A 14229-nucleotide genomic window follows, 5' to 3' on the forward strand; every position below is an offset into this window, starting at 1 on the left:
TATGTCAACTCTCACATGTACTGTGTTTTACATATGTACTTACTTTGACATGTAGCACTGAAATATCCATTCACTCACTAATACACTCATGCACAGTCAACCGCCCATACAGCTGTTTCCACATGCACTTTTGAACCCATACATATAGTGAATCAACTACTCACACATCTATGTACAGAGTCACACACCTCCCAGCCACCCATACACACACACTCAGTTTCCCATACAAATACTTGGACAACCAATGAATAACCCATACAGTTACTCATATAGCTACTGATCAACATATGCAGCAGTTTGTAGAACAACAGATATAATGATGCACAAATTAAAACAGTTTAGTCACTAACCCATGCACTCAGTGAGACACATTTAATCACTCACTCATACAGTCAGTCATGCACCTACTAAATCCTTCATCCAGACACTTATACATCCACTCATTCTTCAATATGTAAGACATATTTTAACTTTACAGAAACATACAGTCACTGGATGTTGTCATCAGTGATGTCATCAGTGATGTCACTAACCATGTCATGAATGATGTAATATGTGACATCATCAGCAGTGGATTGCGGGTGCGCGATATATAGTTAGTGGAACTAACTATATATGAAATTTCAATGGTTTTGTGTGAGTAAAATAAGGTTTTGAAAAGGCTAATCCCTAACTATATATATATATATATATATATGGAGAGCAAAATGCCTGAGCATTTGAGGGGCACTCTGCAGGGCTCTGCCCTCCGGGCTTGTAAATTCCAGCACACGTCCTCACATTTGGCAAAGTTCTTAATTGCCCGACGCGTTTCTGGGGGAAACTCCCCCCCCTCCTCAGGGGCTGCTTCCTTGGGATCCTCAATGCTGTACCAGGCATTTTGCTCTCCACATTCTACACGGCTGCCTGGCCGTGGAGGGAGCACCATCGCCTGCTAATTGGAAAATCCGAGCAGCAGGAAGAAGCTCAGGTTTTCAAACCTAATTGGAAGCATCACGAGCGCAGGACTCTTCATGAACGCACAGCGCACTGAAACGCATAGGCAGCCTACTAATGGTATGAACTGCATGCTAGATGAACCCCAGACCCTCGACTTTACTTAAAAGTCTATGAACTTAAAATGCACCACAAGAATGACTCCAAGTCCCACAATGCAGGATGGACGGTGGATGAAAACACACGCCTACCTGGAGGGCTTGCATCTATAAAAAGTCACGAAATCACGTGGTACAGCATCGAGGATCCCAAGGAAGCAGCCCCTGAGGAGGGGGGAGGTTCCCCCAGAAACGCGTCGGGCAATTAAGAACTTTGCCTAATGTGAGGACGTGTGCTGGAATTTACAAGGCCGGAGGGCAGAGCCCTGCAGAGTGCCCCTCAAATGCTCAGGCATTTTGCTCTCCACACATATATATATATATATATATATAACATTTCTATGGCAAAATGAAACCCCTCATTTTGTTCCTTTGCAAATTAAATGTTTTAAGTGTTAAAACTTTATTCCAATCAAGATAACTTCAGGTGTGCCATACTGTTGTCATAAGTAAGACTGTTAGCGCTCTAGTTGTTCTTTAGAACACTCTGGGAAATTCTGTTACTGGGCTATAGTTGGGCTACATCTGGCTGATATTTGGGCTACATTTGGTTTTGTTTGTCTCTGGTGGCCATCTTTGGGCTACATTGGGCTACATTTGGGCTCTAAGATATATATAGCCCAATGTAGCCCAATATATATTTTTCAAAGTTAATTTTCGTAAAAACCACTGGAGCATATATCTTGAGACATAGCAAAGGCACATCGGGCTACCAGTCCCTACAATTTTGCCAAGTTTTGTGGAAATCCATTCAGCCGTTCGAGCTAAAAGTGAGTCCAACCGCCCTATGGAAAACTCAATGTTAAAAACACGTTTTGGGACCTCCCTTTTTTCTCGGCCCCCGCTTGACGAAACACCCCCAAACTTTCAGGGGACGCTCTGAAACAAAATGTGCCATTCTCCTGAAAATTTCAGCCAATTCCGTCCATCAACGCCAAAGTTATTCAACATAGAATTTTCAGAAATCCCTATTCAAAAAAATCCTAACTATATATACCTACTGGCGACCGCCAGTAGGTAATATATATATATATATATATACTCCACTGGTCTAAAAGCTCTAGAATATTTTTTAAATACCAGACCAGCCAATTGTTAAAACCACAACAAAATGTTGGTGGATTTGGTTAAGTGGAGTCTTCATCACAACTTCTTTATTCGGGAGGGATGTCTATTTACAACGGAGGGGGGTGGCCATGGGGGCCTGCTTTTCCCCTAGCTATGCGTGCTTGCACGTAGGCTATTGGGAGAAGCAGGTCCTCATGGGGGAACACCAGGCCACCTTTTCTGAACATGTGAAACAGTGGGTCAGATTTATTGACAACGTGTTTTTAATCTGGAGGGGTGATGAAGCCAGTGCGTTAGATTTTATAAAGATGTTAAATATCAACGATTACAATCTAAAATTCACGCACCACATTAGCAAAATATCTGTTAATTTCTTGGATGTCAGAGTTTACCCCAAGAATAACTGTTTGGCAACCACCCTCTACAGAAAAGAAACTGCGGGCAACTCTACGTTGCACGCGAGTAGTGCCCATCCGAAACATACCATTGATAACATCCCATATGGTGAGTTACTTAGGATTAAGAGAATCTGTAGTGTGGGAGAAGAAAGGGATACATGTATAGAATAATCCATCAGCAGATTCAGGGCCAGGGGATACCATGATAAAATCCTTAAAACAGCGGTTACAAAAATCCAACAAGTAACCAGAGAATCCCTTCTGTCCCAAAACAATAAGATTCTGAACGAAAAGGAACATTTTGAAAACTCTGATATCAGGTTCCTTACAGCTTTCAGTCATCCGGACAGAAAAATAAGATCTATCCTTACGAGAAACTGGCCCATTCTGCAAACAGATGGAGTTCTAGCAGAAGATCTTCCAGTCAATCCAATTGTTACGTTTAGGAGGGGACCCTCCTTACGTAGTCATGTCTCTAACCCATTCCCAGAACTTACTACACAACCCACCCGGCTATCTCCCAGAAATGGGTTTTTCAAGTGTAACAGCTGCCGGGCATGTAAGTTCGGGATAAATACATGTTCATATACTACTCCATTCAGTCCAACTCCCCTGCAGATCAAGGGGAATTACAACTGCAGGACTGAATATGCAGTATATGTCCTGACCTGTACTTGCGGCCTGAGGTACATTGGAAGCACCTGGCCAGCAGTACATGCCAGGATATTACAACATCTGCGTGCAATTGTTAACAACGACAACGCTTATCCTGTCGCCAGGCATTTCAGAAAAGTGCACAATAACAACTTGGAATGCCTGAACTATTTTGTGTTAATATCGGTTGCACAACCAAGAAGAGGGGGAGATAGAGACAAACTTTTGCGCCAGATGGAGTCTAGAATGATACTAGAGCTTGATACTAAGGCTCCAAATGGGCTCAATACCACGGAGGATCTCTATCATTTTCTTTAACTGATTTGTGAGTTTTTGTTCATTTGCCTAACTCACACCCATTTCCGACCCAGCTGCAGTCTCTTACCCTGTGGGTGTGCTGTCAGAGTTCTTTGCTCTTCTCCCTTCCCTAGGCCCTCGCCTCCCTCCCTTACTTGTCAATTCCAGTCTATTTTTCTTTCCCTCCCTTTTTTATATATATTTTGCACTGGGGTTCACTCAAATTAAATGGATTAGTTTATGTTCCATCCTGAGTTTAACACATGGCACTATGGTGTTATCAGCACATTTAGAACATTTGACATAGAGATCTACCAGACGGGGTGTTAATCAAGGAGAGCAATAGGGCTGCCATCGTTATTTGATGTCCCTTACTATTTAATTAGGATGAACAGGGTTGCCATCATCTAAAGATGTCCCTGCAGGATTGATAACAGTACTTATTTTGGTCTTTACGGTTCTTGTATTTATATTGCAATTTTGCACAGAGTGTATATGTTTACAGATCTTGCTTCTTTTAAAGTGTATATAGGGTAAAACATTTTTAAGAGATAACAATTAATTTTGTATTGAAAGTTTTTAAGTATTTATACTTTTATAACCAGAAATGCCTATTTTTCACATAATGTAAAGATTTACAATCTGCACGACATGGCACTTTTTTATATGATAAACTGTTTTAGACCATAATCATGCATTTATGCAGATACAATCCTGTGTTAAATCATCTTAAATGTAAATGAATTACCATATTTATTTTGTACATTCATATGAAGAGGATTTTCACAATGGCAGTCAGACTTTCGATGATATATAACCCAGACCGTAATAGTATTTCGTCTATGTTTACTATTATCACATGGTGTGCACTAGCAATTTAAAAAACCAGGCATGTAGGGTAATGTGTGACTGTGAACAAGGGCTACCGCCCGAAACGCGTCAGTCTCGTATGCTGCCTTCGCCTAAATAAATAAGAACTTGCCCTAATTTTGGGACTCGTGTCGTTTTCTGAGTCTGGGGCTCCAGATTTCAGTCTTCGTGCTTTGCCTGTATATATATGTATATATATATATATATATATATATATATATATATATATATATATATATATATATATATATATATATATATATATATTCACTGAAAAAACCATAGGTTTCACACCAGTTATAGTTAGCTGTAAATTTTACTCGCATAAAACCATTGAAATTCCAACGTTATAGTTAGTTGGACTCACTATAACTTGCGCGCCTGCAATGCACTGCTGATGACGTCACATATCACATCACTCATGACATGGTCAGTGACATCACTCATGACATCACTGATGACACCATCCAGTGAATGTGTGTCTTTCTGAAAAATAAATATGTTTTATATATGTATATGTAAAGGTCGATGGAAGAATACATGTTTAAATAAGTGTCTAAATGGATGTTTTAAAAAAAAAAAGTTGATTGGTTAACTGGCTTATTAAGTGTATTTTAGTGAATACATATATTAGCGAGTATTGTTTAAATATTTAAATGTTTGTATCAGTGTTTCACTTTGTGTATAAGTGGCTGCATGGGTTGGTGAGTAGCTACATGTGTGTAAATATGGGTTATTAGATTTTTTTTTGTATCAGTATGAGTGTCTGTATGGTTTGGTGGGGGTGTTGCTTAGCACATAGATGCATCAATGACTGACTGACTCACTGTTTGTATGTGATTTGAACACAGCATATGTGCAGGACTGTATGGGTGGATGAGTGTGTATATATGTGTGTTAGTGGGTGAATGACTGTCTCACTAGTGTTTTTATCAGTAACTACATATGTTTTAATGTAGTATATGTGAGTATTGATGTATATAAGTGAGTATATGTGAGAGTGAGAGATTGTAAGAGTTCCTGTTTAAATAAGTATGTGTTTCTATAAGTGATTGTTTAAGAGAGTAAGTATGTGTAAGTTTCCTTAGAAGTAAGGTGGTAGTGTGTGTCTATGGCTGTATATGCAAATAAATGGATGTTCAATCGTTTATTTGCATGTGTGAGTATGTGTGTGAGTAACTTTTGGATGACTGTTGGTGTGTAACAGGATGTACAGGTGTATCACTACATATGATGAATGAGTATATGTATGAGTGACTATATAGAACTGTTGGTGAATAAGTGGATGTGTATATAGATGGTGGAATTACTGAATTGGTTGTTTTAACTGGTATGTGTATCTCAATTTTTTTGAAAATGTTAGTTTCTATTTTTGAATATGTGTTTCAAGGGTTACATTACACTGAAAGGAGGTCTGTCACAAGGATGGTGTCATCAGTGATGTCATGAGTGATGTCACTGACCATGTCATGAGTGATGTAATATGTGACGTCATCAGCAGTGCATTGCAGGCGCACAAGTTATTGTGAGTCCAACTAACTAGAACGTTGGAATTTCAATGGTTTTATGCGAGTAAAATTTCCAGCTAACTATAACTTGTGTTAAACCTATGGTTTTTTCAGTGAATTTATTAGGTTTTTAAAATGCTAATTCCTAACTATAACTGGTGTGAAACCTATGGTTTTTTCAGTGAATTTCATAGGTTTTTTAAATGCTAATTCCTAACTATAACTGGTGTAAAACCTATGGTTTTTTCAGTGAATTTCATAGGTTTTTTAATAGCAAATCTCTATAGGTATGAAATGTCATATTTTTTATGATGAATTTTATATTTTATAATTAAGTAATATTATTTTTTTAATGTTTTTTTTTTGTTTGCCCCGGAGCGCTCCCGGGGTGCGTACCGATGCGGTCACCGGTGAGCGCATTGCTACGGCGCGCCCCGGTGCGCGTACCAGGGAGCGTCCTGTTAGCGCTAATGCCGCGAACGAAAACATCATCGTGACGCATCCGCTTGATACGCACGGCGTAAGCGCACCCGGAAGCACCCACGCGCATACGAACGCGCTACGTAAGTGCCGCCGGGAGCACCCCGGTGCACGCCCCCGGGCGCGTCGGGTCATGTGACCTGCAAATAACACTTTTCATTGGTTCAGCACAGTTTTGGTTTCCAAATGATGAAAGCCCGGCTCATGTGACCTGAAAATAACACTTTTCATTGGTTCAGAACAGTTTTGTTTTCAAAATGATGAAAGCCCCCACCTTTTTTCCTCATTCTCACTTTATTCTTTGAGTGAGGAAGACCTGCTTTTTTCTTACAGATATGGCTACAGTACTATCAGCAGCTGGAGCATCTGCCCCACCACCACCACCACCACAAGGACCACCAGAAGATCACATTGGTGGTCAAGAAGAAGAGGAGGAGGAAGAGGAGGAAAGGACAAGGCAGTTCCTGCATGAAGACAATCCCCCATACAAACCAAGAGAGCACTTCATATGGGAGTTTTTCCAAATCCCAAGGGGTTTCAAAAAAGTAAACACTGCAAAGGTGACTTGTCTCATCTGTAAAGCAGTGCTATCCAGGGGGAACCCTGCTAAAAAATATTCCTTTGGGAATCATACTATGATACGACAAATGCAGCGTTTACACCCTAATAACTATTCTGCAGCAGAGGTGAGGGAAATCTGCAGTAACCTACCCCAATCATCATCCAGAACCTCTACAACTAAAGAACCCACTCCATCGGGTCCAGAAGCAAGTGAGGTGATTCCAAATATACAAACAAAGTTTGGGGGATACAAAATTGTTTGTATTTATTGTAACAAAACCATTAGTTATGGTGAAAAAAGCATTTCACTAATCACTGTTGCTATGGATCACCACAAATGCCTGAGGAAACCATAATTTTTCCTGTTTATTTTGTGCTCCAGTTGAGCCATTTTCAATTCCCTTTTTTTTGTTTCTCCCCATAAAAAATCCCCCAAAAATATAAAACTGTTCAGAAAATCCAAAAAAAGAAAATAAACAGTTCTTTTTAGAACTACCTCCAAATTATAAAAAAAAGGCTACATTTTTTGAAAACTCTGATCATTCTTTTTTTCCATGGTACGCTCCCCGGTGCGCGTACCGGGCGCTCCCCCCACGCAAATCGAAAAAAAAAAATTTGCCCCGTGGGGCCCTTTTATAGCCCCCACATCAAACCTAGGGGGTAAGGGGGGGGGGGGTCTACTCTGCCCCCTTATGGTCATTTCCACCTTTGTTTTTGCCACCTCTTGTGTCTCGATCCTACAGAGACACAAGATGGCGGCCGCTCCGGACTGTTTGGAATGTTTACAGACACCCGAGAGCCAATCAGCTTTGCGCACGCGAACTCGCGTAGCACGCTGGTACGCGCCCCGGTGCGCGTACCAGGGCACGGCCATAGATATATATTTTTTTTTGAACCTAAATTACTCAAAATCCACTGGAGCACATATCTTGAGACATAGCAAAGGCACATCGGGCTACCAGTCCCTACAATTTTGCCAAGTTTGGTGGAAATCCATTCAGCCGTTCGGGCTAAAAGTGAGGTCGATCGCCCTATGGAAATTAACATGGGGAAAACACGTTTTGGGACCCCCCTTTTATCTCGGCCCCCGCTTGACGAATCCCCCCCAAACTTTCAGGGAAGGACCGGGGCGCCGCGAGGCAAATTTGAGGAAATTTTCAGGCAGATTCCACAACGGACGCCAAAAATATTCACAATGGAATGTTGAGATTTTCTATTGAAAATAATCCTAACTATAACTACCTACTGGCGACCGCCAGTAGGTAATATATGTATATATATAAATATATATTGTATATATTGTAGGTGTTTCCAAATGATTTGAATAAATACATTTGACATTTGTAGTGATTATTATTCTGAATAAAGAATGATTGGAAGCAACAGCTCCAGAGAAATTATGCAAAGGCAAGGTAACTCATTTCTCCACACTTTGTGTTTATTAAAAAGACAATACAAAACAGATCCCAATCATCAAATCAGAACTCCAGAGCAAACTATGTGTGAAAAGAAACTTCTGTAAATTCAGGAAAACGTCTCAACAGTCACAATTTGAAGTTATGTTTCCAGAATTTCTGATTCAATTGCAGCGAACTGATGATTAAATTTAGAAGTGTTCAGTGTCTATGTGGTTAATAAAGTTTATGCTGTAAGAAATAAAAACAAAGGTACAAATATATTATCTGGCTATGTACATGACATATTAAAACCAAACAAATTTTTCTATGAAGTTTCAAAACTGTGACAAAGATTCGAGTGGGAAATCAATGCACAAAACTTAAATTAGATGAATATCTACCATACTCATTACCATCTAGAACGTAAGTTTTGCATACCACCATCCTTCTTAAATTCTCTGTCAAGCCTAAAAGATTGATTGGCGCTACACACATTGAGCAAGGGCAATAAACAGTAGTTAAACGATTTAAACAGAGTTTGCCATCAATGGAAAATTGAACTGCTCCCCACACTTGTTCTCACTCCACTGGCGCTATACCTTGGAATAGAAGGTGCTCGTTTTGACCAGAAATATTACCACACACAGTTTGTTACTAAAACAGAGAATGAACAACTTGTAGACTTTTAGACAAACATAAATGCAACTAAAGCCTACATGACATTTTTCAAAATCAATTATCTAATTGGTAGGAGTTTAAGATTGGACAGTGACCTGAGGATGGCTGGTCTTATTGAGGGGAAGGTGGTACTGAAGGTACGTCCCTTGATGAATGTGTGACTAATGGGAGTACCTCACATGTACCAAACCATGATGCTGTAATAACTCAGGGTTGCTTTAACTTACAGTAAAGTGGAGGTAGAAAATTCCTTCCCCACACACGTGAATGTCTTAGACAAATCAGGTGATAGGGATCCCATGAGTCCTGACGAATGCCCATGACCAAACTCTTTGGCACTAACATTAGCAGGCCATAATCGGATTAACTTGTCACTATACAGAGGTATTGTCCACTTTCGTTTTTAACTATACCGGAAGTACCTACTTAATTCCTTAGGTATACCTCAAATTATTTTTAGGTTTTCTGGCCCCATGCTATCCAGTGTCTTTTTTAAAGAACACCCTCATAAAGAGTTTGAGTCTGCTCTGGTAGTATCATCTTACCAGGGTGGGGGCGAGGAAGTGGACCACAAAACGTGGATGAGGCTTCCTCATCTAGTATACCGGATACACATATCTATCCACTAAGATAGGTTAGTGATTATGCTAGGCACAATCAACATCACCATCGCATCTGCGTCATCACCTATGAGTTAAAACTTGTACAGTGACTTGAAATAGGAAAATGTACAACCAAACCTTTGGTTTAACAAACCAAAAGACACTCAAGTAACGAGCCAACACACACCAAGCAAACAAATAACTCAGCCTGAAAATAAAGAATGACCAAAGTCAAATAAGAGTGGATATATGCATGAACATTTTTACGTATGCAAATGAATGCATAGTTGAAGTAAATTAAGAGAATGCCACTTTGTTGTGATGAATTCTTGCCTTTCAGAAAAGATCAATTGCAAAAACTTGTCTTGTGGCTGTTGCGTTTGTAGAGACACACCACTTACAACAATCTTCTAGTTTGCTTGAATTCCTGCTGCGCACCTTTTTCTCGACAAGGGATCAGTTTGTTAGATGTGCAGGCTCTCAAGGAGTGTTTGAGCATTGACACGTGGGTTCCCAAACAGCATCAAAAGTAAAGAAACAAATGTAAAAATACACCATGTTCAGCCAAGTTTGATATCAAAATCTAATAAAGGATGTTGCATATGTTGCTAACAAAATTTCTTATCTGACACTTAAAACATATTATTATTATTATTATTATTATTATTATTATTATTATTTAAAGATTTGTAATGCGCATGGCTGCCTCAGCGACGAGGCGTCCCAGCGCAACCAGAAACCAGAAGGGAGACAGGGAAACTCCCAAGCATCAAATATCAGATAGTGGGGAACAGCCATGTTTTTAGGGACTTCCGAAAAGTCAAAAGATTAGGGATGACTCGGATGCTTGCTGGGAGGGATTTCCAAAGTTTGGCTGCCAAAAGGCCAAACGAGCGACCCCCTGCCCTCGCTTTCCTTACTAGAGGGACACAAACCAGACCATGGTTGGCAGGCAGAACGCATGGGCATATTATTTTGAAGATTAAAGAAAACAGAGATAAAGGCAAAACACCACTGTATGATCAAGAATCAGGAAAGAGGCTCACGAACTTCACTAAACATCAGTGTCTGCAAACCTTATCACTGACTACCAATATAACCATGTCAAAGTATGCTACTTTCCAGGCGTGTCAAAGCACATGCACAGTTTCTAAGGGTGCACGCCGAATATCAGGTTCTAAAACAAGAGAGCAGGTCTGTCCAGCTCTGTGGTGCTGCTAGGGACTTGTGATACCTAGCACAACAATGGAAACATAAGCAACGCGAAGGATATTTTTTGGGATCTAGAACAATCAATCCCATGTAATCACAAAGCACATGACCAATGCTTTTGTGTTGATCGTGTTGATGCATACTGTTAGCACCAACATCAAGTACATTTCTGCAAAAGGCGGGCAGTCTATTATTTAGCCTATGTTCTTGCCAATACAGACAGTCTTAAAGGAAAAGGCAGCGGCTATGGAAGTCAAAAGAGCACAGTTTGTACGCTATGGAAGTCAAAAGAGCACCATTTTTATAAGAAGTATGTATTTGGAATAGCAGCACACCTAGATCGTGTACACGCATAAGAACTCAGCATTGTAAAATTTGGAATGAAATTATGGTTTATCATATATGTAGGTCGGAATAACCGTACCAAAATAAATAAGTTGTACATTCTACTGTTAAAACTCCACATAGTTAGGTCATCCAATGATGGACACCTGAACTTGCAGAGGGACCCAACTTCCACTCTCTAAATAAGCAGTCAGTACAACCTGCGGTGCACTCTAGGCCCTGGTGCAATGTGGAATGAAACACTCTTATTTCTACTCTTCTAAGATTTAGAACATTTTGGGGAATAAATTGTTTTTAACACACAGAATGTGAAGTACAGGCATGAAGCAGATGTATCTCACGTGTTCAGAATACGCATCCTAATTACTGCAAAGTTTCATGATAGACACTCGATTGAAAACAGACTTTTTATTCAAATAAAGTGTAATTAGTTGTTTGTCACATTACTTGCTCTTTTCTGGTTGGTTCTATTGAAAACGTACCTCTATCTCTGAAAGGAAAAAGTTGAACAAGGAAGTGTTCAGCTTTTGCAAGATTTTAGACAGCTTTCTCTTTTGTAAAACTGACTCTCGCCTGCATTTATAGCGCTATCTAAATATTAGCCAACAGCACCACTTACTACTAAGCAATAATGGAGCAGTTCAGATGCCAGCTGTTACAATATCATGTAGACGGGAATCCATTTATCATATTGCAAGGAGATAGTGCCAGAATCCATGATACTACACTGCTGCTACAAGAGTATTCCACAACACAAATTAAATAGAATCACGACAATGGAGTTAAGCTGTGACCGATGTACATGAATGTAATAGGTTATTTACCTAAAAACCTAAAACTTGTGAGAGACATAAACAAGATGCACAGCGCATTGCATAGGTATTGTGCCTAATATTAAAACTTACAAATGTGCGCGGATGTTCTCCCTCTATTCAATTGGAATTAAAAAATAATAAATCGACCAAAACAGAAGGCAACTTGGCAGCTATGAGAAAAATGTTGAATCCAGAGGAAGGAAAAGGCTGTGCTAATCGTGTCCGAATTTTTTTCCCCCATGGAGTTTATACTTTTCCAGCAAACATAGTGATACGAATCAGCAATCCTTTACTAGCAAACATTGTATTGTGAATAAGTAATCCTTTTTCGGGAAACACTGTATTGCCAATAAGCAGTCCCTTTCCAGAAAACAATATATCGCCAATAAACAATCCTTTTCCAGCAAACACTATATCGTGAAACCGCAATAATTTTCCAGCAAACTTTGTATCACTAATAAGCAATTCTTTAACAGCAAATATTGTATCAGAAACAAGCAATTCTTTCCCAGCAAACATTGTATCGCGAATATGCAATACTTTCCCAACTAACATTCTATAGTGAACAAGCAATACTTTTCCAGCAAACAATGTATCGCCTATAAGCAGTTCTTTCCCAGCAAACACTGTATCACGAATAAGCAATTCTTTCCCAGCAAACATTGTATCGCAGAATAAGAAAACCTTTTCCACAACCATAGTATTGTGAATAAGCAATCCTTTTCCAGAAAACACTATTGCGAATAAACAATCCTTTTCCAGCAAACATTCTATCACCAATAGCAAGGAAAAAAATAATTCATTTCTCGTTACATGTAACATGAGTGTCATAAAAACTAGGTTTAAAAACAATATTAAACTTTAAACAAGTTTTTCAGGTGGGGATCTAGTTCAAAGACGTACAGAAAGATTCCCAAACGTCTTTAAAAGGATGGAATTGTTTTCCTACTTTTAGAATATATGTCTGACTTTTATGAAAGAATTTCTGGAGTACTTCCGGACATTTATGAAAATTATACATTTGCACGAGTACTAAAACCAATAACAATTTTTTACATAGAGAAATGCAAAAGGTGTACATTTCCGTTTGCAGAAAGACAACACAAAAGTAAATGTGCATGTATATATATATTTTTTTATCCAAACGGAAGACATATGCCCCAGTGGTCAATCTGGTACAGCTACACACCCCTTAATTGCGGGAGAACTCCCTACCCAATTTATCAGTGAAAAGCGTCCACCTTGTCCTTGGCAGGATTGCATATATGAGCATATTATTGCTGAATATCCACAAACCTGGTGTTCACCACTTCTGCTAGTGGATACTTCAAAGAATGCTCACAAAGTCTTGCCTGACTAAAACATTTGCTCACTAGGAAATTACACTATACTGGTGTAATTTCAATGAGAGAAACCCATGTGTGAGCAGATGATCTAAGTTTCAATGATTCTGTGAATCAGCAGCAGGATTTTGCATGTGTTTATGGTATTTTAGCAGTATCCAAGTGGTTTTTAGGTGGCAAAAAACATCCTTAAAATTGGGACCTTCCACATTTGCTCATTTTCAATTGAATCCGCATGTCAACAAGCTCATCTGCAGCAAGGACAGACCAAGCTTTGAAATCCCTTTTGCTCTAACTCGAGGCAAAAGTACAACCAACTGAGCTACTAGTTATGTGACCAAAAACACTTTCTTTGAGCCACAAAGGAACATTTAAGGAGTATCTGATAACAGTACTATAAAAAAAAGACAGGCTAAACTGTCCGACTAATCAGATTTGACAACATTCATAACTATTATTAGAAAGACCCTTGTTAATTTATTGAAAATCTTCAAAATCTATTTCAGAAATGAAAAACAGCCAAGCCTATCTTTCTGTATCTGACCATCATAAATACCAGTTTCTGTTGAGAAAGCATTCTCTTCATGGTTGGAGTTTCTTTGGACACTGGAAACATTCAAGTACGCCTTGCTCAGCATCACTCTAGGTCTCACCAATATATTCTATAACAAATCATCGTTTTAATAAATATCAAGCTAGAAACCTACATGTAGGACCTACATGCACCTATTACGCGCGCGCTCCTCTGCGCTGTAACTGCCTATATTTTAAAACTTTTAATCGCTATTGTGAATCCCGCTATTTACTGCGCTTGTAAGCGCTTGTAGCTGTACTTAGGGGGTATTAGGGGGGTATATAGTCAGGCACTTACTTGCACTGTAATTGTTGTCCCACCTGCATTTGCGGG

At 39.3% G+C, this 14229-nt stretch overlaps 1 protein-coding gene across 1 annotated transcript in view; it reads right to left on the reverse strand.

The window, feature by feature from the left end:
- Window positions 1-8349: 8349 nt before the first annotated feature.
- The window catches only part of HTATSF1 (HIV-1 Tat specific factor 1), a 266871-nt gene continuing 260991 nt past the window's right edge, over window positions 8350-14229 (reverse strand). The window contains exon 10 of the mRNA XM_086918648.1: window positions 8350-14025. The gene's annotated coding sequence lies outside the window, so the exon portion shown is untranslated. The remainder of the gene's footprint in view (window positions 14026-14229) is intronic.

Source organism: Lissotriton vulgaris, chromosome 4_1 (assembly GCF_964263255.1).
Source record: "Lissotriton vulgaris chromosome 4_1, aLisVul1.2, whole genome shotgun sequence".
Taxonomy (NCBI): Eukaryota; Metazoa; Chordata; class Amphibia; order Caudata; family Salamandridae; genus Lissotriton; species Lissotriton vulgaris.